This window comes from Phalacrocorax carbo, chromosome 10 (genome assembly GCF_963921805.1).
Source record: "Phalacrocorax carbo chromosome 10, bPhaCar2.1, whole genome shotgun sequence".
In the NCBI taxonomy this organism is placed as follows: domain Eukaryota; kingdom Metazoa; phylum Chordata; class Aves; order Suliformes; family Phalacrocoracidae; genus Phalacrocorax; species Phalacrocorax carbo.
This window is the reverse complement of record NC_087522.1, coordinates 4,361,532-4,387,170: the sequence shown is the minus strand read 5'-3', so window position 1 is coordinate 4,387,170 and position 25,639 is coordinate 4,361,532. Positions and strand designations below refer to the sequence as shown.

Sequence of the window (25,639 nt, the reverse complement as noted above, 5' to 3'; positions counted from 1 at the left end):
GAGGGGATCTGTGTTTACAAGCTGACTAGGGGTATCGTGCACTTGGGCACTGTGAAGTTCAAGCAGAAGCCAAGAGACGAGCAGACAGAGGTGGAGAACATGGAGGTAGGCTGAGATCTTACACCTGGTGACAGCAAACCAGGGCAAAACCGGCATGCTAAGAGCTCAGCCAGTTCCTTAAGATTGAAAAGGCTGCTAAAACCAGACTCTTGTTTCCAGGGAATATAAAATGACCTTAAACAACACATTGATTTTTTTTTAATGAACAGATGTGCTATTGAGAGTCAGAGCTGGCATTCACAGCTGCCACAGGGCAGCAGGCCTAGCCAGATGGCTGAGTTGTCAGCTAAGGACTTGATCCTTCTTTGTTGAACAGCCCTGCTTTGCAGGTGTTTTTGGAGCCATGGTGGAGCAAAAAGGCACATACCTCCCAGAGCATATGGAAGCCCAGACACCTTGTTTGAGTTGTGTATTATTGCCTCTGCTCCATCCAGCATGCTTTGCTGAATGGTGTGCATGGAAGGGACAGAGCTGAGACCTGCTTCCCTTCTGTCCTTCCCAGTGAGCTCCCAGCAGGGCTGGAGAGCTCGTCTGCCCCTGGAAGCAGAGCCTGTAACCATTTTTCTGAGTATGCAGCAAGGGGAAGGGGACAATAAGTGATTTTTTTTCCTGTTACTCAGGTTAACATGTTAATCTTCCCTCCCATAGTGGCTGTCAAAGTTACTCAGCTCATGGGTTTGAAGTCTGGAGAGCTCCAGAGGAGACATCAACAGGTGCGGGGTGAAAGCAGGGAACAGGTTGGAGCAGAAAGGCGCCCTCTTAGCGCTACAGTGCCAGAACTAGGGATTTGGCCAGCATGCGCATGTTCCCCAAGGCCACTGATGGCCATTGAAGGCTGCCATTAGAACAACCACCTGAGCAAATCATCCAGAATCCTCAAGCCCAAGGGAGGGCAAGGCAAAGGGGAAGAAGCTCACTTTGAGCGCTGCGGTGCATTATGTTGGCACAGTAAGTGAAGACCAGTGCTGTTTCTGCCATACCCCTGTCTCAAACGCTGAGTAAGCTGGAACATGCACTTAGCGAGGTCAAACATGAGGCCAAGACGTAGAGGCCAAGCCCTCTGCAAGAACAGACCCCATCAAATTTCCATAGGTTTTAACATAGAGCAATAATGGGAAAAGTACTTTGCTGGTGCGAATTCATGTGATTCTGTTGCCTTAAAGAAGTATTGCAGCCAGAGATCAGCTCTGCTGCACAGAAATGTGCATCTCAGAAAGCTTTTCCAGTAACAATTAATTGAAAACACTGATTGTGCAAATGTCTGACCAGTGACGCAACAGTTGAGCATTTTAATGTACATAGAACAGCAAGGCTGTTTCATGACTCTTCAACATGTTGCCACTGGCCTTGATTAAAAATATAATCTTTATAGATATTCTGAAAAGGAACAAAACCCCAAAAACTCAACCTAAGCTTGTTTCTATTAACACAAAGCTGTAGGAAAGCTACCCAAAGGCACATCAGCCAAAGGATTAAATTAATTTTTGCTTCTGTTGCTTGTGTGTTGCTGGAAGAGCCAGAGTCCTGCAGTTCGCTGCAGCTTTTCTAGCCTTTCCTGGAGTATGTGACTTGCCTCTCTGCTGTGCTGTCAAGCAGCCATGCTAATGCTTAGCAGCGGGAACAGTATTTAAGCATATTATCAAACTCCACCAGTTATTCATATACTCCACTGCACAGACATCCTGACAGAACATGATCAGAGCCTGAATCACAGGCCTTTTGCTCTATCTTTTTTACACTCAGCAACTATTTCCTTTCTTTGCTCCCAAGCAGGTTTTTGAAAGTGACATTTGACTGTGCCAAAATATGTTCTGATTGTGCTTGGTTATACTGGTCTATAACCCACATTGTCCCCTCTGTCAGCGTATCAAAGTATGAGCCTAAGAGGTAAAAATATAATCTTTCCACAACATCCTTTCCTTTCGCAGTCCTGCAGAATCCTTTATTCAGGGCAAACTGGTTTTCCATGGTAAGGGCCCCCCATGAGTTCTGAGACTCCAGGGAGTGCATTAACGCTATTCCCATGCCAGCATTAACTCGCTTCCTTTCCCTGTACCCACAGAGGATTTCTCCCTCTCTCTATACAGATTAAAAATCAGAAATCTGCTTTCTCATGCACTGCTACTGGGCTATTCTCTCGCTGTATCTGCACTGGTCATGCCATTTCTCCCCTGCTCCTTTCTGGGTGTGAAATAGAAGTGGTGGCTGGGTGGCTACAGAAGAACGAGGGTCCCCTGAATCAAGCAGTGGTGGGTTTGCTCCAGAAATGCAGCATGCCCCTACTCCAGGTCCTCTTTAAAGAGGAGGATGCTGCAGGTAGACTGAACATTATGCAGTACAATCAATACTGCCAGCTCAATGTGTCGGCAAGCAAATGCCATCTGTTCTGGTGCCCAGTGCTTCCCCATCATTCTTTTGTGGAAAGGATTAAGCCTGTCATTGTAACACTCACTTCATCCAAGTAACTGCCTGTGTCTGCCTCTGCATACTTCTCGTCCGTGCTGAAAGACAATCTAGCTCTGTCCTTGAAAATTCTGCCCCTCCAGCACTGAGAGAGGCAGATGGTACACACTGTGTTCACTTTGCTCAGTGAAGGCACTACCAAGCGCTGCTGCAGAAACATGGTTGCACAGATGGAAGCGTGAGTGCAATCCCGGCTTAATGACAGGCTACGTAATCCCCTCCTGGCAGTCAGTGCCCTTCTGCTGCCCAGGCAAATGTCAGGTTTCTATCAACCAGAAAATCTTGCTGCCTACTAGGATTGTCATCAGCCCAGCCCAGGACTCTGCAGTTGAAAAGTGAATGGGAAACAGTTTAGGAAACTGCCTTTCAGATTTCAAGCTATCAAATAGACAGGGTCAGACCTTATTTCCACGTCCTGCACGTGCAACTCCATCTCAGCCTATGCTAAACTGGTAAAGCAGCACCAGGGTAAGAGAGGGGAGACTGACTTAGAGTGCAAAAAATTGTGTATGCCAACATACTGTGAATGCAACTTCTCTTCTTTTCCAAGGACTATGTTCACTTCTGGTTTGAGGATTTCTTTAGAGCAGTAGTAAACAATGAAAGAACAACCTCTAAACCAAAGCAGAATGCAGGTAAAATGATGCATATTTTTATTTGGTTATATTTTATCCAGACAGCACTGAACTGCTAACTTAGGTCAGCTAAGACAGATTTATGTTGGAGGCTACAGTATACTACTTCAGTGCGACTCCTTTTCAAGAGCATCTCTCACATATTCTGTGCAATAATATTGATTTTAGCTGGTGGCAGCAAGAGGCAGGAAAGAGGGTCGTCTTTTGTGACTGCCTCCAACTTCTACAGGGCAAGCAATCATCCATGCCGTTGTATTTAAACTGCCATCACTGCCTTTGTATTCCAGCAGCTGCTCAGTCTCCCTAGCTTATCTTCAGCCCTGCCCAAGGCTGGCTAATGCTATTACCCTGATTTTACCAATGCAGAACTAAAAGAGAGAAGGGCGGCATTCAGTTACAGAAACTGCGGCATCTAGTGTCGTTGGTGTCATTTAAAATGCTCTTGGGTATCTGCGATATCCGCAAGGGGCAAAAAGATACAATACAGGCCTTAGAAGAGACCTGTGCTCTTCTGGAGCAGTGGTTGGTGATACATGAATGCACCTAAATTGTCTGAAGCCCCTCTAAGAGACTTGCAGGGTCACACGGGAAGGATATGGCAGAGAGGAGAATTACATCCCAGTCTCTTGAGATGCAGGCTGGCATGCGGAGGATGTGGTACACCCTTCTGAGGCCGGTGTCACAGTACTTACATTAGCTGTCACAAATGCTAGAAGTGGGACAAGAAAGGACTAAAGAAGCCTGTTAACATTTTGGCTTGAAAGTCACAAATGAAGAGGGGAAATACGTTATGGGGAAAGTCCTGTGTAACTATTTCTATGGTATCCAGAGCTGAATGCCAGCTGATACAGTCATGGACAAGTTCAATCCAGTCCTTTCAGACATCCTTGTTTGCTTTTGTTATGCACCACGCTGCCATTTCACCCACCTGTGATCACTGACAGCCACGCAGGAGTTTTCACGTAAGCCTAAATGAGGTCACTGCGTGCTGCCTGTCCTCTGTAGCATGCTTCTGTCTCTTGGGGCTGGTCCCCCCAGCAAATAAAAGCCAATCGCTGTTATCAGTTCATGGAGCTATTCCTCTAGGCTTGCTGGTGGAAAGCAGGACTTTCATTGTTAACTCTTCGTATGACGGAAATCCCTGAAGGAACAGTTATATAACGCTATAAGCCAGAGCCATGAAACATTTACTTGACACCATTACAGGTTCACACCATGACCAAGGTTGCTTCCATGCACATAAGCTTGTTCCCCTTGGCCACGCAGGACCAGGCTCACTTCCTACCTTGTTGTGCAGGAGTTTTTTTTGTTTGTTTGTTTCCAGCTGTGAAATGCAAATTACTTTAAAAACCAGGTGGTTTTCTCTCTCCAGCCTTGGTAACTCCTGTTGGTTTTTTCACTTCATTCCTCTTTGCCTCGTTCCAGGAGCAGGTGATGACCACTTTGCACGGCACATCACCGCATTTCATCCACTGCATCATTCCAAATTAATTCGAACAGTCTGGAAGGTGTCTGCAGCACTGCAGAGCAATCCTCAGGCAAAGCCACACAGTGCCTTCAGCACAAGCTGTGGCTGGCTGAACAGCAGATCTTTATTCAGGAATGAAAGAAGTTGGGTCATCACAGACTACCTTGTACCCCTTCAAGGGAATGTTAGTCTGGGAGATGCTTCTAAGTGCCAGGGCTAGAGACAGGATGTCTAATAAACCTCTCATTTCATGAGAGAAGCACAAAGAATTAGGAAATGCACAACCTGGAGCTAGACAAATTGGCACCGCCATTTATGAGGCTGCATTGCCTCCTGCAATTTTTTTTTTGTAGGGTCAACCACAGAAAAAAGTGAGTTGCAGAGGGGAAGAGCAACATAAGTTGTCACCTATGATACATAAAGTGGAAGGGCAAGTAAAGGAAAGCAGTGAACAGCAAACAAATCTGCTATGAACAGGCAGTTACTCATGTTGTTTGAACTCCAATGCTATTACTGAATGTACATCTTCCACTTCTGAATGATGGAGGTATGCATCCTGTGCAGTGATCTTGTCCATGAGAAATCTGAGAGAGTGGGTAGGTATGAATGCCTACCTCTAACTCTTCTGCATCCCCCTCCAAGAACTTGACTTTGCACAGATGGGTAGAAACATCCACGAGCATCCTTGCCACCAGTATTTCAGTGCCGTGCCCATGGGGCTAGGAAGCTAAACCAGAGAAGATCTTAAGCAGTGATTAGCCTTTCTGCACTACCGCTAGCTGTAGCTCTTATATCATTATACCTGTCTTTCTCATTTTAGATACAAAAGCCTGAAACCCAGCACAACCCCTCAAGGGTTTGTGGACAATAAGAAGGCATCAGAGTTGCTGCTTGGCTCTACTGACCTGGCGGGGAAAGAGTACAGAATTGGATATAAACAGGGACTGTTTACTCCTACCAAATGAAGCTAAATAAATTGATGGCAGTTATGACTCAGCATGCCTTTGGTGTAGATATAGCCTCAGAGTTAAGAGTTTCTACAGCAACCCACTTCTGCATGCATATAATGTTCTCCCTTACACATGCTCCCAAACCTGACTTTTAATCAGACAGTACAGTTAATATAATGCAAATGAAGTGCACCTTAAGCTATGCAATAAATCTCACTTGCTCTTTACTATTCCTTAGTCAGGCAAAATTCCTACTAACTGATCATTTATCCAATTTAAGACTGGAAAGGAAAATGGAGAGAGGCTGTTGTAGCTATCTAATATTAGCAGCATATATCATTAATTTTGCATATAAGTTTTTGTCATAACATAATTGAAGTAGCTATTGTAACAGCCACACAAAAGGGAGTTCTTTGCACAAATCTAAAATCTGCATTCCCCCACTTTTATAATTACACAATAGTCATCACTCCTCCAGCCCATTCTATCCTTGAATTTCAGCTTAGGAATGGAGGTTAAAGGGGGCCAGACACTGCCCCTGATCTTACTTTTAAAGACAGCAGCCACAAGATCACTAGTATTTTTTCATTGTCACTGCATCTACTTAGTGTGTTTCCTGGCACAGGAGAGCACAAGATATATTTGGGTTTCATCACGGAAAAGACTTTCACTCCTGCTTTAATAAATGCCACTAAGCCAGATCTTACAATGATTCTGACATTAGTTTTTTATAGCTAGACACCCTGGGGACAGAAATGGCTAAAGAACTCTGGGAAAATGTGTGCTAAAGGTGAACGGAATCCAATTCCTAAACATTAGTCTTCCATTCCCATAACCTCCCCAAACATTAGCCTTTTTGTAAATGTAAGCAGAGAAGAGACAAGATCACAATAAAATAAATAGACATGTAAAGACCAAAGAAGCAAAATATCCTCATTTCTGTGTGTTAATATGCAGCAAGCCCAGAGTTACATAGTCCTGAAGGCTACCTAGAACTCCAGGTTCCAATGGTCTCCTGTCTTCCAACATATTCTTCTGTGCTGGGATCCTGGCCACACTGGATGACATGAGAAAGGAACTTCAGGCAAAGATCATGACCATGCCACAATGCCATGCTCATGGCTTCCTCATGAGGATTGAGTAGAAAAAGGTGCTGTAAAGAAGCTATCCTTGGGGAAAAAACTAGAAACTGTTCTGTGAATCCAAGGTGGTCTTAGAAACAACCACTAATGTAATTCATTTACCAGCAAGAACCATGAAATGAAACTGGGACTTCCAAGTTCCGCATCCCAGTACATCCTAGCAAAGCAATAAAGCTCTCCTGATTTTTCCACAAGGCTCCATGCAGTAGGACAACATTGCAGCTGGACAACTGGGTAGCTCTGTTACCCCCTGTGCATCCACTCCAAAGTCCAACAGCTCTCTGTAATTTGGTAGTGAGCCTTATCCCTGTCCAGAAACCCTAACTCACATGGCGATGCAGTGAGCCTCCTGGAACTCAACCACAAGATATAGGTTTATGAGTCACAAGTGTTTTGGGTTCAATCTGTGCACTTTTTCTGCAAAGCATCAAGGCCTCCTCCATTTGACTGAGACTACACACCAACTCCAGCATTCTGCTGCGTACAATTGAGTGTGAACACTTTGAGTTGCCCTGCATACCTTGCCTGGAAACAGAATTGTTCCTAAGCCACAGGTGTTCTGTGTGCTACGGGCTAGGCCTGACGGCAATTCAGAGGACTGGCCAGAAGTTTCTGCAGCTTCTTTTCTGGGGAGGGTGGAAATCATACAGTAGGATGAGGAAAATACTCTGAGGTTGTCCTGTTCTGCAGAATTAAACAGTGGTAATTACAGGCACTGAGAACCTTGGGATGTCTGGGCAGGACAGATAAGGGCTGGCAGAAAAAATAACGGCCATGTTCACTTAAGTAAAGACACTGAGAAAGCTAGTGACTTTCTTGTTAATAGGGCAAGGGGACTAAATTATTTATTTCCAAGTCAATGACAGAAAATGGAGACAGCCCTGAAACCTGAGTCTAAGTCTGCTACATCCAGGGAGTGGAAAGAGAGTGTCTTAGAAATACAAGACCTGACTTCCCACTTCTAAAAACAGAATAGAGAGAGGTGGTGAGGTTGTGAGCATGGGAATACAAGATTTCACTATTCATTAACATTTAAAAGCTGAAACAAAGCTGTTTGGTTCAATTCTCTTAAGCAGGACCACACCGTCAGCATGAAGGGGCAGTTCCAGCTCAGACTCCCTTCACTTTGTCCCAGGATGGTTAATTCAGTTGGTTGCTGGTAAGGGAGGGAAGAAAGCTTAAGTGAAACTGTGGTTTCACTTTAAGTGAAACCCTGGCAGGATACAAGGAGCCCACCAAAGCTGCTCCATGACTCCCCTCCTCAGCTGGACAGGGAGAAAAAAATATAACGAAAGGCTTGTGGGTGGAGATAAGTGCAGGGAGAGATCACTCACCAAATACCGTCACAGGCAAAACAGACTTGACTTGGGGAAAAAATTAATTTAATTTATTACCAATCAAATCAGAGTGGGATAATGAGAAATAAAACGAAATCTTAAAAACACCTTCCCCCCACCCCTCCCTTCTTCTTGGGCCTAGATTCACTCCTGATTTTCTCTACTGCCCCCCTGCAAGCAGCACAGGGGGATGGGGAATGGGGGTTGTGGTCAGTTCATCACATGTTGTCTCTGCCACTCCTTCTCCTTCACACGCTTTCTGTGCTCCAGCGTGGGGTCCCTCCCACAAGACTCAGATGTCCATGAACTTCTCCAACATAAGTCCTTTCCACAGGCTACAGCTCCTCCCAAACTGCTCCAGTGTGGGTCCCTTCCATGGGATGTAGTCTTTCAGGAACAGGCTGCTCCAGCGTGGGTCCCCCGCAGGGTCACAAGTCCTGCCAGCAAACCTGCTCCAGCGTGGGCTCTTCTCTCCACAGGTCCTGCCAGGAGCCTGCTCCAGCATGGGCTTCCCACAGGGTCACAGCCTCCTTCGGGCCCCACCTGCTCTGGTGTGAGGTCCTCCATGGGCTGCAGGGAGACAGCCTGCCTCACCATAGTTGCCTCCACGGGCTGCAGGGGAATCTCCAGTCTGTTTGGACTGGAATGAATCTAGATCATTATAAGAATCATTCTTCATTTATATCAGAATACAGAATCTGGAATACAGTCCTGATTTCTATGCTGGCACACAGACCTACTGTGCACCACAACAACCTTTTGTAAGAGTTGTATTACTCACACTATAGATATGGAACCCTCTGTACTAAACAAGCATTTCAGGAAACACCAGACCTCCCACTGGTATGCAAAATATACTAGGATCTGATAATAAAAGGACCACCTCAGGGCTTTCAGGGAACATTATAATAGAAAAAGCTTGTTTGGGGAACCTCATTGCTTGAACTCCTTACTTCTAGGTGAAGCCTTTGCTGAAGGTAGCCCAACAGGAGAAGAAAATGTAACTGAAGTAATTGGAGCTGAGAAGCATCATGTCAAAGACTTGGGAGCTCACAGAACACGCAAAAGAGCAGAGAAGCAAATAGCTCAGCTTCCTCAGCCAGAAGAATGACCTCCCCACCCGACCACAGGAGGAGTGTTATCAATGGTTAAAGAGTTAGTATTCATTTAGGCAGGGCATTGGCTTTCTCAGATGACTCATAAGAAGCTCCTTTTCAGAATACAGAATTAATAAAGAGCATATGGGATGATGCGTGAGATTCACAGACAGCCTGACTGTATCTTAAATAAAGTTAAGTCTTTAGAAAACAGAGGAGACTGAGAGGCCTCATGGCTAAAGCAAAGGATCTAGTGTCACAAGCCCCGAGTTCACCACTGGTGCTCAGCATGGTCTATGGCAAGTCAGGGTGGCATCTTTTTAAAATTAAAAACTCCTCTTTAAGGATGTGTGTGTGTATAAACAAAGAGATTTTTTGATACTTAATTTTAAGAAGCTATGGCCTGAGTCATGGAGATTCAGATCAACTATATCAACAGGTACATTAAAGAAATCTTAATAAACTCTGCAAATGAGGCAAAATCTTGCATTTCTTGCTAATGGAAGTTTGCTGCCATAAGAGCCAGGAGTTGTAGCAGCCTTTCATAGGGTGAACACTGACTCCTACCCCTTCATTGGGAACAAGAGAAAATGTTGGATGCTGAGGAGTGCCTGGCCCAAATGATGAAATCAAAGACGGACCTACTGAGCCAGATCCTGGATATGATGGAGCTGACATGAGTGCCAGCAAGTGGATGCTGGAGGATTAGCTCTGCTATTTGAAATGTGACTTGGAAGGGCTGGAGACTACCTTGGCTAAAACTGAGAAGGAAAAGCAGGTATGAAGCATGGCAGAGATTTTTTTTTCTGCCTCATTCTTCAGGGAAATGAACCCCAGCAACCGTTACAGCTCCTCCAGGCACAGCACCCTTTGGGATGCTCAGATTCACTCAGCTGATCTCCCCTACCGTTTCTTATATTATCTTCCAGCATCTCATATAACCTGGGATGGATTTAATTCTACACTTCACCCTTCTACCCCATAGTAATAGTAATTTCACAGCAATTTCTAGGGATCCCTCTAAATCTCCTCTACATTCATTATTAATTATGCCCACTCTTACATGGCAATGCCGGTAGGCCTCTACTTACAAAATGTCCCCCTCCACAGCCATGTAATTCCTTTCCACCTAGCCTGGGGGAATACTTCTTCCCCTCCTGCACCTGAACTGTTTTTTATTTAATGTAATTGAAGAAGTTTTAAATACTACTGCTACTGTACTGTAGCAGCCATGTGGCTGGCTGCTGCTTCTTCTGAAGTCAGTGTTAACATCCAGAGGATGTTAAACTCACAGATGCCTCATATGTCTCAGAATTTATTAACTGAATCTCAGATTCCTTCTAAAGAAATAAAAGTTTCCAGTGACATTTTGTCCCGGTGCTTCTAATGGCTTGTGTGATCCACAAAACCTGCGTGATGTTCCCTTTCCTGCCTGCGGGCGTTAGATCACAGAGTTTGAACTCTGACTTCAGATCTCTCTGCACAGAATGACTCAGTCACTAAATTCCAGAAGGAGAAGAGGGCTTTGGAGGAAGTTCATCAGGCAGAAATAACTGCTCCATCTTTCTTCACTCTCTCCCCTTCTCATTCTCCCACTCCGAGGAAAAGAAAAAAAATTGCCTGCTTGCTTAAACACAGCAAGACTACGGTTTGCTGCACAAACAGGAAGGGGGCCGTGTTTTTCTAGGTGTTAACTCATGGCAGCACGCTGAAGTGTTGCCAGTTTGTGCCACTGCCCAAAGGAGCTACGTGAGCTGCTGAGGGCAAGCCGGATTCTTCTGTAAGAGTCAAGGCTGGACTGAGTTCCTGTGGGCCTATTGAAAATACACACACGAAGCGCATACTGCTTTCAGGAAGCACCTCAGCTGAATCTATTCTTTGGGTTTTCACTCTTGCCAGGGCAGGGTAGTTAGTTTCTCACCCAACTCTGTTCACTAGTCTTGGTCTCTCCCCTCCTAGAAAACTGCAAGGAGAACAAGGTGAACAACCTGACCAAGAACAACAGCAAACCTACCACTCAGACGCACAAGGGGAGGTGCAGTTGCTATGGTCTACACTTTAGTTGGCCTTCTTCATCTGCTTTTGACATCTTGGGCCCTTCTGAAAAACAGCAGCTGTACGTATGTTACAAAGTCCTTTTTCACACCAATTCCACTTTTTTCAGCTAGCTGGAGGGCAAGTAGGAATAAGAAAAGAAAACCCATGGCAAGGTGGAAAAGGCTTATAAAGCAGAGAGTGACCTAAAAATGACAATTGCTAATCTTAGCAAGATGAAATGAGCTGACCTTGGAAGACGTTGTAAAGAAGTGTCAAGTGTAACAGAACTGCCCGGGATACAGGATCCTACTGGGTGCAGTTGTGCTACATCACAGCTCTGGCAGCATCACCTACACCTGAAAAGTCCCTTGATCATAAAGTCACTGGGAAAATCCACAGTCATACCCTGATCTCCTCAGTATTAACCTAATGACAAGCAGAAATACAGTTCAGCAGTTCAGACAAGCAGAATCAGAAATACAGGATTTTGTTTCCTTTCTCTGACTCATTGTCTGATATTTGTAATTCATCTTCCCCACTCACCCACATTAAAAAAATGTGTATAATCACCAGGAAGTTATGAGGCTTAAATGATTCATGTTTATGTAAGGCCTTATGATCCTCAGATAAAAACTGGTTTAGAAATGCAAAATATTATCACAAATTAGAACCTTATTTTAGTGTCACTATTGACTACTTTAGTGATGGGTCTGCCAGCACTTCTCTGACAAACCTCCCCTTAGAAATTAACTTCCCAGAATACAAATCTCAACTCTATATTATTCAAACCATTAATTTACCTAGTTAAAGAGCTAAGTAGCTAAGGCAATGTGTATAATCATTAATAAACACTGCCAAGCTTTGCTAATTCAAATTCTAACACAGCGCTCCACAGGGAGTACAAGATACTTGTGCTTCAGAGCAAGGCCACTAGGACGCTTAAGTGACAGAAGAAAAATTAAGTGCTGGTATTAATCCTTCAGTGTGGCAAACAGACCGATCGACTTCCTGGGGTGCTTGTGCCTTTACTTGCAGACTAGGTAATGATGGGCTGAGGAGGAGCTTCACCAAAGGAAAAGCAGACTTAAGTGCCCTGCCAGTCCCACTAAGGAGACAGAACACTAGATCTCAACCCACTTGCAACAAAGATTAACCTGTTCACTACAGAGTAGAAACACTTATTTGGCTTAACTCATTTGCTGTAACATCCTACCTTTTCTTACACCACAGCAACCTGCTTGTGCAGCTTTATCTTTTTGATTACAACTGAGTTGGTATAAAAGATTAATACAGACCTTTTAAGCCTACCCTGTTAAAATGGATTCTGTAGCCTATCAGCCTTTAAATCCTTAAATAACAGAACCAGATGAGATCTAGTATTTATTTTTCCCCTAGTAGATCTTCACTTTTTTCTACAGTAGATCCTGACTACTCTTCCATGAGCTTCTGAAACCCCTCGGCTTGGAAACATTTGCCTCTTTAGCTTCCAGTGAAACAATACTTCAGCCAACTCTGAGATCCAGCTTGCCTTGGATATTATCTACTCACTCTAAACTCCACTTTCTTTAAAGTCTGGGGAATGTATGCTCGCTGCAGATCTCCTGCCAAGCTGCTCTGGCCAGAAGAAAGGTGATCTGCTGCAGGGACCTCCTCTTCTGCTTGCAGGCAGCCAGCATAGACGGCTGATAGATCTTTTCCTCCACATTAATGCCAAAGGCTCCTGCAAGGCACCCACCCTCTCACTACGGAAGGAAAGGAGGTAAATAAAACAGCTCACGGGATGCACAGCGTTGCCATTCTGAATTAAAATATTTCTTTCATCCAAAGTATTTCAGTGCCCAAATATTTAACTAAAAACTCACCATTTCAACAAAAACATGGCCTGCAAACCTAGATTGCAGCTATTTCTATGAACAAGCCTATATTTCCATCAAGTAACCAAATCAGCTTCATTATATTCCTGAAGGCCAAATTCCAACATGATAGAGGAAGTTAACCATGCTGCAGATAATATAAATTGTCTACTGAGACACCTGGCCAGGTCTTCCCTGCTTTGTTGGTTCAGTATACCCAGGAAAAAAAACCCAGCAGAGTTGACAAACATATAGAGATGGCAGTGAAGAAATTAAGATTCTTGTTTATATTTCCACAAATTTCTCTCACATTTCTTGCTCATAGACACTGCTGTGCTTGTGTGAGCCCCCCCTGGCCCGTATATTGAAGAGTTGGAAGAATATCTGGAAGCTGACCATGCTGTAAGGACAAAGGTAACAGTATCTAAGGAGGAAAAAACTCCTCAGGGGAGTGGTTACACCTCTGAAAAGACCTGACAACATTAAACTACTAATTAAAAACCAAAATCCCTCATGAAAGACTAATGCGATGGACAACAATCTCGAACTCCAGTTTTAGCCTGTGCACACTCAGCGTTACAAATTGCACATGCTACTCCTTTCCCAGAAACCTCTGAAGAAGCCACTTACTGATGGGGCAACCCTCCACAGAGCAAGACAGTAGCAGGTTGGGGAAAATGGGGATTTCTCTGTCCTGTGCTTCAGCTATCAAATCACCACATCCACCTTTTAGAGTTCTGTAGTGATGGATGGATCTACTAAAAAAAAATCTTACGTACATTGGCAGGATGTGGGTGTTAAATATATAATCAGGTTCATTAACAATGGAAAAGTCTGAAAAGGTTAGTCCCAAAAAGGTTATATTTTAATAGAATGCTCTGAACACATTCTAATGACTAATACAATTTGATAGCATCAATAATAAGTAACATTTCCATTTCGATTCACTTTAGAAATGCTAGCTAATTAATTCTCAACTGTACAAGGACATAGGTCAGTGTTGTTAGACACCTTGCACAGGTGGGAAAACAGAGGTAAAGGAACTTGCCCAGTGACACAAAAAGCAGCATTGCCGGTTAAAGCAGAGTACAGCATTTGGGAATTCCCGTTCCCTCGCTGATTACGCCTCACACCTGCTACCACTGTTTCCAAAATGGTTATGCTTCTAAGTATACACAGGCTCTTTGGCATGAAATAAGAATTTCTTCCCCTCTTTCCCACTAGGTGGAAAAACAAGGAAGATCGCCTGGAAGTCGCTGGTGTTGCAACAATTGCTCAGGTCAGACACCTTCCCCACATCTGAGCATCTTGTCTTTCCTCAGAGAATGAGAAACATCATGGGACTCTCTAAAGGAGAAGCTTCTTCAGCAGCTCCTCTGAGCTCTTAAGTGGGCCAGATCCTGCAGACCTTACCTGACCTTCCCCTTACGCTGCAGGCCTTGGAAGGGGTAAAGCACCAAGGCTCCATGAAATTCACTGTGAGCTTTGTTATTCCTACAGAGTTGGGGCGGAAGGTGATCAGAGATTCATTAGAAAGTTGCTAATTCAAAAGCACACCAAAAAAAAAAAAAGTAGGCAGGGCTGTTAGGTGTGTTTCTATTGTTTTGCAAGGAAAATAAATGGCTTGGAGTCCAGAGAATTACTCTGAGCTTTAGCAAGGAGGCCTAGAGATGGTTAATCTTTCTCGAAGATACCAGCCACTGACTTTCTAATGGATTAATACCAATGATGGGATTTGTCCCAGATAAAGAGACTATTAAAGCTAAATAAAAGGCTTCCAGAAGCCTTTCTTATAAAGCATCCCCAAGGGCCTTACTGAGACTCCAAGGCTGCCAGATCCCAGCTGACAACACGTACTTGGCCCCTTCTCAGATCTAACAGAATTGCAAGTGGGAAGCTGGGCTGCTGAAGCTTCTCCTTGAGCTGGAGGAGGCAGCCCTGCAGAGTGAGGCCACGGGCTCTATCCTGCGCAGGAAGCACACAGTTGCCCCAGCTGAGATGGCAGAACTCGTGGAGAATCCCCAGAGTGAAAGTGAAGCTGGAAATGGACAAACGGGTCACAAAAGCAGAGATGGATGACTTCAGTGCAAGCATGGAGTCTCTGCAGAAATCCAAGGCGAGAGGCCAGCAGAGAATTCCTGAACAAGCCACCAGTGCAGCCCCGGGTGCAGCCATCAGTGCAAGGCAGAGTTCAGCTTTCTGCAGTGTGAGCTGATACCAGAAGGCAGCTGTTTGCAGGTGGTGCTGAACACTGCCCGCCCCGGCTTATGGAGCGGGCATCTGCCTTGCTAAAGATCAGGACACTCCGCACTCCCCCTGGCTATTACAGTCATCCCCTTATAATTACAACCAACTGGAATAAACTGTGAGAGAGGGAGGATATTTCGGCCCTTCAAGCCTTACTCAGCAGCATATGACTGACTTCTCGCTTACAGCTGAACTCAGATGCTCGTGCTCACAAGCTGGAAGATTACCTGTCTGAAGCCAATGCCCAGCCGGCTGAGGTGGAGAAGAGCCAAGCTGAAATTAATGCCAGCAGGATCCAAGGTAAATTCCTTGGCAGCTTTGTGCAATGTTACCTCCCTCTGATCCTCCTCTTCCTCTACATTTCACCTAAATCTGGCAGCCCTGCCCTGTCTCCTCTAGTCCTTCCAGCCTTTGCTTCTCGTCCTCTCCAGTCAGATTGAATTAGTTCCTCTCCTGTTTCTTTGTGCACTTTTCCCACAGCCAAAAACAGCCAGCTGAGTCGGGAGCATGAGGAAGCTCAGAGCAGGCATAACCAGATTGTCCACATAAAGATTTCCCTCACTTTGCAAGCAGATGACTTCAAGAGGCAGCCAGATGAAGAGTTAAAGGTACTGGGGACCACCAGCTGCCTACAGAAGTTGCTGCTGTCACGGGACATGCAGTGCCTGCTCTTTTGCATGCTGTCCACTTCAGAGTAACAAATCTTTTGTGTTAGCTCTCACAAAGGAAAACTTTCTCATCCAAATTAATCTCTGGGCTTGTTACCAGCTGGTCTTGGAAGTGGTGTGAGGGACATGAGCCATGTATGGATATGAAAATAAGATACAGAATGTCCATGAGTCAGCAGCGAAGAGAGACCACACACCTCTTGATTCTCCGTCCACTGGCCATTCAGTAGTGGATGGTACAGCTGTTTATTTGCATAGATCGCACAAGTTTGGCTTAAGATATACCAGTATTTCAGGTCTCTGTCTGACACATCTCTCTTGGAAATTTTTGCACACTCTGAAGAGTAATTCTAGTGCCGTACCTGTATATCAAAAGTCTGGCAATAATTCCCTCTGTGTCCAGAAGAATCACCAAACGGGTTTACTGTCATAATTCCTTTGAAACACTTTTTGAGAGAAAACAGTGATGACGACAAGCTATGTTCTGTTTTCAGTTGTATGAGCCCAATTCAATTCACTGCAGTACAGTAAAAAACAGGTATGGAGAACAGGAACTTGGCTGCTGACCAGGAAGATATTTTGAAGACTGAGATGTTTCTAGCTGATCCAGAATTGAGTTGTTCAAGTGCAGCACTCCAGCTCTGGGGAGCGAGGTCAGTGTATTTGTACTTCCAACAGGACAGACACGTAGTAATGGCCGTGCTATCTCTAGTCCTGTCCTACCGCTGTAGTGAGCCTGGCCAACACCAAGCACAATTTGGACCCAATGAAAGAGTAGTTGGAGGACTCTTCCTCCTCTCCTCCTCTGAAGAGAGCAAAGCTGAGCTGCAGTGCCTGGTCTCTAAACACAACACTGAAATTGTAATCTGGAGGACTAAATACAAGACTGATGCCATTGAAAGAACTGAAGAGCTGGAAGAAACCAAGTGAGCACTCAGCTTTCAGGGAGTCTGGGATGGGACTTACGGCAGTCTCGTTATTTATTTTGGCTGCTGAGTCACAGCTTATAGGTGTGATCTGTTAGGACTCAATTTGGTAAGACAGAGAGAAAGCAAAGGGCTCCAACCAAAAGAAAGCAAATAATACTTGCAATAATAAACAGGAACTATTTAGACCTAACACTTGTACACTGATAACAGAAAACCAACATCGATCCTTTCTGATAAAGGCTTCAATTTGGATAGCCTTTCTTTATTCCAACAAGGGCTTTGCTTTTCCAGCAGCCCTACAAAAGCCACTAGCATTTCCTAAGAATAAAGCAAGCATCAAATCAGATTAAACCCCTTAGAACCTGGTTCTTGAGAACTGGTATTACAGGCTAGAAGTTGAGCCAATCTTTGTAGCAGTCTCCTAACAGAGTTAACAAAGGTGCATTCACATAATGGCAATGAAAGTTGAGGCATCTGGAGGGTTTCACTGTGTGCCTGAGCAAGCTGAGACAAATAGAATAAGCTACTGCATCTCTGCATGACTTTGTATGAAGCTCCAGGGGTATTCTCGAGGGAGAGAGGCTACTTTGCTCTTAGACATACCCCAGTTCTTGAGATACCTGAAGGGAAGGTGGAAGTGTCCATCCACCACCAGGTTACAATCCAGCAATAAAAAGCTGAGCTGCGGCCCAATATGCCATATCTACCAGTGGAGGGGAAGAACCAGCCACTGGTTTTACAGTCCTTTTTCTGAGATTGCTGCCAGGATTTCACCTTTGCACTGGTGAAAATAGTGATGGTGCTCGAGATGAGGGCTGCTGACTCCTACCCCTCCTCACTCCATGAACTACCTATGCACCAAGATATTTCTGCCCTCCTTCCCCCAGGACTAAGTTGGCTGTGAGGCTCCAAGAACCAGAGGAGACAGCTGAATCAGTCCAAGCCTGGTTTGCCAACTCAGAGAAAAGTAAGAGGACCTCACTGTTGATGTTGAGAAGGCAAGAAATCCAGCCATTCAAGAGCACACCCAGCACAAGCCTGATCAGCAAGATGGAAGATCTGGTACTAGAAGCCCTGGGAGTCTTTCTGTTAACTCAGGTCAGCTTTGGACTAGTCCTTTATTTCTTACTATTTTAAGATCTCTCTATAAAACGTCAAGTAATCTGTACGGCCATGAGAAGCAAGGCTAAGATTTATCACATCAAGAGAAAACCCAGATGAGAGCTGCAGCTAATGCCTAGGAGCACACAGCATGCTTCTGGCAAGCTCATTAGCTGACTTCCAGAAACAAGAGCACAGCTAAAGCAAAAGCCCTCCTTTACTGCAAGGCAAGGTATTCATCTTCTTTTTAAGGATAATGATATCCTCCTTTGAACTTTCCAGTGTTGCAGTACCAGTGGGTTGGCCACTGGTTATTAACTACCATACTCAAAGCAGGTCTAAACAACATGTAGTTTAAACATGAGCAAGAAACGCTCCTTCATTAAATTAGTATTTCTATTCTTGCTAGTGTTAGTGTAAGAGCATGAATAGTAGTGCAACTGCGGGACATTTGAATAAAAATGTTACTTAAAATAGACACAAAGGCTGCTCCAAATCCACCGAAGTCCTTGGGTATCTGCCAATGACTGCAGTTGGCTTTAGAACAGGTCTCAAGAGCTGAAAATCCCACATACAGCATTACATGACTGGGCTGAAAAAATCTGTTTCTCCATCACTTTCTTTAATGAAGCAGTTCTTTATTCTATGGTTCCTGTGGTGTGCTTGTCACCATGGTATCTGAACACATGTGCAGATCATAAGGATATGTAGAATATTTGTGATTAAAAGCTCCTAGGAAAGAAAAATGTGCCTTTATTCTTTCCCTTCATGACAAGCAGTTAAACAGATTCTAAAATAGTCTTGAATAACATCTTGTTTGTAACCGAATCGTCTTTGAAATAAAGAGTCACACTAATCAACCCAGGCAATTACTAACAGCACATCTGCACAAGGAATATCTGAAGTGGAAAACATTTGCTCCACAGCAGCATCATTATAACCGCAGGAGCAAGGAAGACTATTACACTGATGGGAACTGGGCGATCTTGTTAAATTCCTAATGGTGAGGAAAGAAAGCCTCGTAAACATTTTAATCATCCATTCAGAGTGACCAAGAGAAACTCTGGCAGTCATTAGAGTGGCTGCCAATTTAACTGCGACTAGCTGGCAGGACACACAGAGAAGTGAAGTGTAAAGAAAACTTGTGTCCGGTGAATACTTGGCTTTCTCTTTCCAGGCCAATGCTGCTTGTGCTGCCCTGGACAAGAAGCAGAGAGCCTTTGATAAGATGCTGGCAGAATGGCAACAAAAAATGCAAAGAGCTGCAGGTGGAAGTGGATAGTTCCCAGAAGGAATGTACACAACTGAAAATTTTGAGCTTAAGACCACCTGTGAAGAATCCTTGGAGCACCTGGAATCTATGAGAGAGGAGAACAAGGACCCTTCAGGGTAAGTACTGGTTTGATGTTAAAAAATTCTGCAAATCATAAGCCCCTTGATTCCTACTGAATGATCTCTTGTGGTATTTTCCAGCACCAATTCCACTTTTCTCACTTCTTGCAGTGCTTTCACTCTCTGGGAACACACATTTGATGCCCCTAGTTGCAGGGTAGGTTCTGCTCTCGGGGCAGAGTCTGCTCTCCCCCACACACCAGCCCTATTGGACCACCCAAGACTGTAACCAGCACCAGTATACTGCTTTCAGGACACTGACTCTGGGGATAATGTTCAAGATCAAGGTCCTTTCTGAACCCTCAAACCACAATCACAACAGCAGCTTGGCTGTACTGTTATACTAGGAGGCCATCACTCCAGGCTAGGCCGCGTATCACCACTAGAGCTCCACATAAGGGAATAATGGATTGGTTACAGCACCAGGCTTAAATAAGACAGGCTGCAGTCCCAGTTCTAGCCACCAGCATTCTCTCTAATTCTGAGCAATTCACTTAGGGGACTATTAACAATGGCCAGCTTTACCCTGGGAAGATGACATTCCCATTAACCTCAGCTGGGAGGATTGGACATCTCCAGGAATTAGTTCAGTGCAAGTCAGTTAAACTCCCACTCAGAGTCTCCCTCTTTGCATCACCTCTCCCCCCTGACTGTACATGGAGACCAGCTGCATTGGCTCTTGGGGTTTGTTGGTTGTTGGTTGTTTGTTTTTTTAAAAAAACACTTCTGTAAATTGCAAAAATTTATCTCTTACAGGAGGCTGGAAGATGACACTGTAAATATTTAGAAGATGCTACAATCTGCTGCCCTTTCAGCCAACAGAAAACAGTGATGGACTCCCTGGCACAGACCCAGTGTTTTCTGGGCTATCTACCCCAACCCTTTGCTCTGGCCTACATCGGCTGGCAGAGCACCCCATTCTGCTGTACAGAGATGATGTGGCGTCCTGTTTTCATTTTGTAAGAGCAACCATCTGAAAGGGGGAAAGGGGAAGGCTGGACAACAACTAGAAAAAATTTCTCTTGATTTACTAGGCTTCATTCTTCCACCTCCATGAACACATAGAGCGACCAGGGCTCATTCAGAAATCCAGGATAATATTTAGCAACGAAAGAAAAGGGCAGCTGATATAAAGTGACTGGAATAATTTCATGCCGTTTCCATTCAAAGAATCTGCCTGGTGCACTTGGTAAAGTTCATAGTCCTGAAATAAACCTATCATATGAAATATCCGTTTTCTTCCCTAGAGGAAATTAAGGATCTAATCAATCAGCTGGAGGAGGGAGGGATGAGCATTCACGAGCTGCAAAAGATAGAGACTGAAGATTGAGAAGGATGAACTGCAGGTGGCACTGGAGGAAGCAGAGTCTTCCCTGGAGGTACCAAAGCTACAGATGTGAGAGCAGCATGCCAGCCCGGTGGCTGCTGCCCACATTCCATCAGATGGATTTTGTATGTATAACCCCAAAACCAGCATTTGTTCTTCCATCTGTTGCACCCTTGCAGGCTGAAGAAAGTAAACTGATTTGCATTCAGCTGAAATGGGCTCAGGTTAAAGCTGGCATTGACAGGACAACATGTGAAGGAAGAATTTGAAACAACTGGGTACAGCGATGATATGACATGAAGCCACAGGCAAAGGCATGGAGGTTTTAAGTTAGAAACTACAAAAGTTTTATAATCATTAAGGGGAATTACTCCTTTGACCAGATTGTCTGGAGGTTGTAGAGTCTCTGTTATTGGAAGCTAAGTGCAGTCTGGTCACATGTTGTCTGGAGGGACCGGTTTAGCAGGACGTGATCCAGATTTTAGGCAGTGGATCTTTAATATGACCTCTTGAAAGCCCTCCCAGGCCTATGTTTTAAAAGAAGGCAATTGTGAATGGCTTGGTGCAAAATACTGGCATCTCAGTTTCAAACAGGTTTGAAAAGTTACTGTATTTTTATACTTTGATACAAAGGCTGGATCAGACTCAACATAACAGAATGCTGCACCATATGCTTCACTGGACTCTGCAGAAATAATCACCAGCATGCAACTGAGTCTCTGCAGGCGAGTCTGGAGGCTGAAGTGAAGGGGAGTGCTGAAGCTCTCAGGCTCAAGAAGACCGACACTGACCTGACCAGCATGGAAATGGAGCTGGATCACACCACCACCAACAACAGTGAGCTTGTCAGGACACCGACTAAACTGCAATAGGATGTTAAGGTAAGCTGGAGAGGGTGGAAGCAGGTCCCTGGTTGGAAAAGGGTTATATTTTATAGCTTAAGCAACAAAGCAGAAGATTATGTACTCTTGTTTAGACAGACATCCTGAACAAATTGAGAATTTATATTCACAAGCCCTGGTTCTCCCACTCATACCAATTTCAATCTGCAGTAGTTCCAACAAATCTTATACAAGGCAAGAATTACTATCAGCTTCTGTCAAACTAGAAACCCAAGGAACTATTCCTATGTAATTAAAACAAAACAGTTCTGTTTTTAAGAGAAGTTGCAATTGCTGTTTGAACAGGACAGCCAAGAGATGGACTAGAAACTGACAGAGATGCAAAACTAAGGAGCTTCCTTCAGCTCTTCATTTCTAAATTAAAACTAAGTAAGTAGATTAGTAAAACGCTGGTCTCTTTGTTGGAACAAAGTGATACAACTGCTGCCAAAAATCCAATTTTAGTAACTTAAAGAGTAGCGACAAAGATTCTTTCTCTCTATACACATGTGTGTGTGTATATATATATCCACACACATACACTCAAGCCTAACTTGTCCTCAGTTACATCAATCTCAGTCAGAAGTAATTATCTTAAAGTCAGTGTGGCTACACTGATATAAGACAGGCATACGTGACACTGGGATCCAGTGCTGGGGTTTTTTTGGGGGGTTTGGTTTTGGTCTTTAGGGATTTTTTTTGTTTGGGTTTTGGGTTTGGTTTCTTTGTTTTGTTTTGTTTTTAAATCTGGCATCACCTTAAAGGGCAGCTTTGCAGAGAGACCTCCTACATCTTTCAGATTCCTCTCCCTTCATTATTTACATTAATTTTTCATCTGCTTTCAGGACCTTTGGAACCAAATGGATGAGGATGCTCGCCAGCACGAGGAGGAGCTGCAGGAGCAGTACATGCTGCCTCAGTCCACTACAGACAGAGCTGGAAGAAGTAGAGACCAGCCTGGAGGGCAGCGAGCACTCTCACAAACTCCTGGAGCAGGTAGAGGTCACAGAGAAGACATAATGAACTCAATGTCCACGTACAGAGAAAGTAGAACTATTTATGCAACATCTCTCTTGTCAGAGAGTTTATGTGTATGTGGTTTAACATTAAATCTTAACTCTGGGTACAAGCGCAGGATTAGGCCAATGATGGATAAATATGACAGAGGTCTATAAGACAGGTCTGATAACTCTATGGAACACAAAGAGCTCAGTCTTTAGAGATATTATAGTAGGATTAAAAAAACCCAACATCTTGGCCCAGCTTTGCTCCTAGCAAAGCCTATGAAAAGACTTTTAGCAAATTCAGTGGAAGAGTTAAGACAGTGCTGAGTCCTTCTGAAAAACCCACCTTAAAAGGGACAGTGTAAAGTCCTGCCCCCACTGAAGCTACAGTTTTACCAGCTGTTTCCATGGCGCTGGGGTTTCTTCCATAGACTGTAACCCACAGCGCAATCCATTCTAGTGAAGTTTTAAGCATCCTTGCATTACAGATTGCAGTATGAAATAACATACCTGCCATTTCATTTTGTGTGTCGATTTAAGAAGCTGCCTTAACATTCACCATTACAGTCTGCAGTTCTTTTCCATAAAGACTGCACATGCTGACATTTCCAAAAAGAAGAGTATAACTTCTGGAAAGGACTGATAACACAAGAAGCATTTCCCAGCTGCAATTATGGGACATTAGTTATAAAAACTGAGTTGTAAATGTGGGTTTTATTCAAATAGTTTAAAAAATGCAACCAATACATTTACTTTCCAATTGACTGATGGTAAAAGGATACCATTTTAGCAGGTGAGCTGCTATCTCCATAGCAAATTTGAGTTTTTAAATGTATTTGTTATACAAAACCTGCATAGCACAGAACTTGTGCAGCATTCTGGAACACAATGGCACATTTACTTGATGTTGTTTTGCTGAAGAGCAGCTTGTATTGCTAGAATGCAGTTTTTCTATTAAAGCCTTTGTAGATGTCCTTCCTTAGAGTGGGGTTTTTTATTATTATTATTATTTTTACAGCAGCAACAACCACAGTTCTTTAGTGATTCATATCAGTAAACAGTAAGCACTAAATGAGCTGGCAGGCTCCTATTTTCCATGAGATAAAAAGACACATCATATTGTAAACTGTGGAGCAGAGACTATGTTTGTTGGGAATGCAATCAAATACAGTTTCAGCTGGGTCTAAAGCCAGCTGCTGCTACTGCAGCATAACTTTGAAATAAATAATATTGGTATATAAACTCAAAACTATACACTGAGAAATTCAGGAAAACAGACTGACTCAAGGCCTTCATAAACATCAGGGTCTATTTCTGCCTCAGAGGTGTATCATCATTTTAGCTCTCATTTAGCATGCAAGTAAATACACAGGTCTTAATGTTCTGTAATGCATGTTCAGCGGGGATGAATCCTACTTGGCTTAACAGTGCACAATTTTATAGAGAAAAAACAAACTCTACAGAAAGCTGTGATGCACAAATCATCTCTGAGAGCCAAATAGAAGATCTGAGCAAGTAAGACATTCTGGGTCTCTAAGACTTCTTTCTGGCCTCTAGAATCAGTCTGCTTAGTACTAAATGAAAGCTGGAGCCTGACCTTCAGTACACTACTAATGAGCGTGAGGAAATCATCAGTGAGTACTGAGAGGCTGATGAGAGTGCAAAGCAAGCTGTGGCTGATGTAAGTCACCTCCCCACCTTTCTACCCTTTACATTGGTAGCTGGAAACCTTAAGGTATATATTCCATTATTTCTCTCCAGTGCTGATTTGAAAGCGCACTGTTAATAAAACATGTCAGCACTTGCACTGCTTTTTGTGATCCTGAAAAGCGGAATGCATGTTAGCTCACTGATTGCAGCTGGCAAAATTAATCCGCAAAAGAAGAAATCCACTTCCTCTCTGCCTCCCTGGTAATCTACATCACAGATGGCACCCTGAGGAATTCCTCCATTTCCTCTCGATTCATCCTTTCTTTCACTTATTACACAACTCCACTCATCACACCTATCAGGCCTCCAGCAAAGAGTAGGCCGGCTTCCCTCTCTAGCTAGTCAATGGCATTCGTAATTGGCACAGAGGGGAGAAAAGTTGCCAGGGCTGAGCAGATTGCTCCTTTGGCACTGTGCTGACAACTGGCACTTCAGAAATATCACAGCTAGCTATGGATTTAATGCACAGCACTTCCTCCCAGAGTGCGGCTGAGCCTTCTGCCACCTTTGTGCTTTCAGCTACTGCCTGTTCAGACAGTATCTTCACCTTCCACCTACAGCACACTCTCAGCCACCTTCTTTCCATTGAAAGGTAGAAATCAAAGCCTGAAGTGTCATTAGAACTAAAGCTATTGACTTAATAACAGGCAGGGATAATACCTTCGACTACTCCAGTGGTACTGAGTGAGCATACCACCACCTAGTTTATGGTCTGACCTAGAGTTGTCCAAGTCAGCCAGGATTACTTCCATTCCTTTCAGTGAACGGTGGGTCCGGTCTTTAGAAAGGCAGCCTATGACACACAGAAAAATTAAAGATATAGCAAAATTTCTCAGAAGGTAACATACGGATACTGGGTCTATATATCCTAGCTTTCAATGGTCTGCATAAATAGCTGTGCTGTCAATCTGTTTCATACCTTCCTCACAGGTTTCCTGTGTGGCAAAAGATCTGTGTCAGGAGCAGGATCATTGTGTGCACCTGGAAAAGATTAAGAAGAACTATGAAACTGCAATAAAAGACCTGTAAGTCAAGATAGAATAGGCTGAGCATTTAGCCAGGAAAGGTGGAAAAAAAAGCACCAAGGTGAAACTCCAGGGTAAGAAAAACATGTACAAGTATATTAGAAAGATCACTCCAACAGACCAGCTATGAAACTCTTTCCTGCACCTGAGCTTCCACATTCAGCACCAGTACCTGGAAAGGAACATTTTCATTTAACAGCCAACATGTCCTAAAGGGAATGCACTAATTTAAGGAAATCCAGACTAGGCAGAAAAGACACACGTAGGACACTCTCAGCCCACTGGAGCGCAAGAGAACTTCAGCACTTTGCAC

The 25,639-nt window shown here is 44.0% G+C and overlaps 1 long non-coding RNA gene across 2 annotated transcripts in view; it reads right to left on the bottom strand.

The window, feature by feature from the left end:
* Positions 1–25,435, bottom strand: part of LOC135315110 (uncharacterized) — a 35,668-nt gene extending 10,233 nt beyond the window's left edge. Inside the window, exons 1-3 of one of the 2 annotated variants that reach the window (XR_010374553.1) lie at positions 25,221–25,433; positions 24,962–25,094; positions 8,094–8,695 (exon numbers count right to left, since the gene is read on the bottom strand). This is a non-coding gene — a long non-coding RNA (uncharacterized LOC135315110). Of the gene's footprint in view, positions 1–8,093; positions 8,696–24,961; positions 25,095–25,220 lie in introns of those variants that run through there. The other variant, XR_010374554.1, reaches the window with a different exon arrangement.
* Positions 25,436–25,639: the final 204 nt, after the last annotated feature.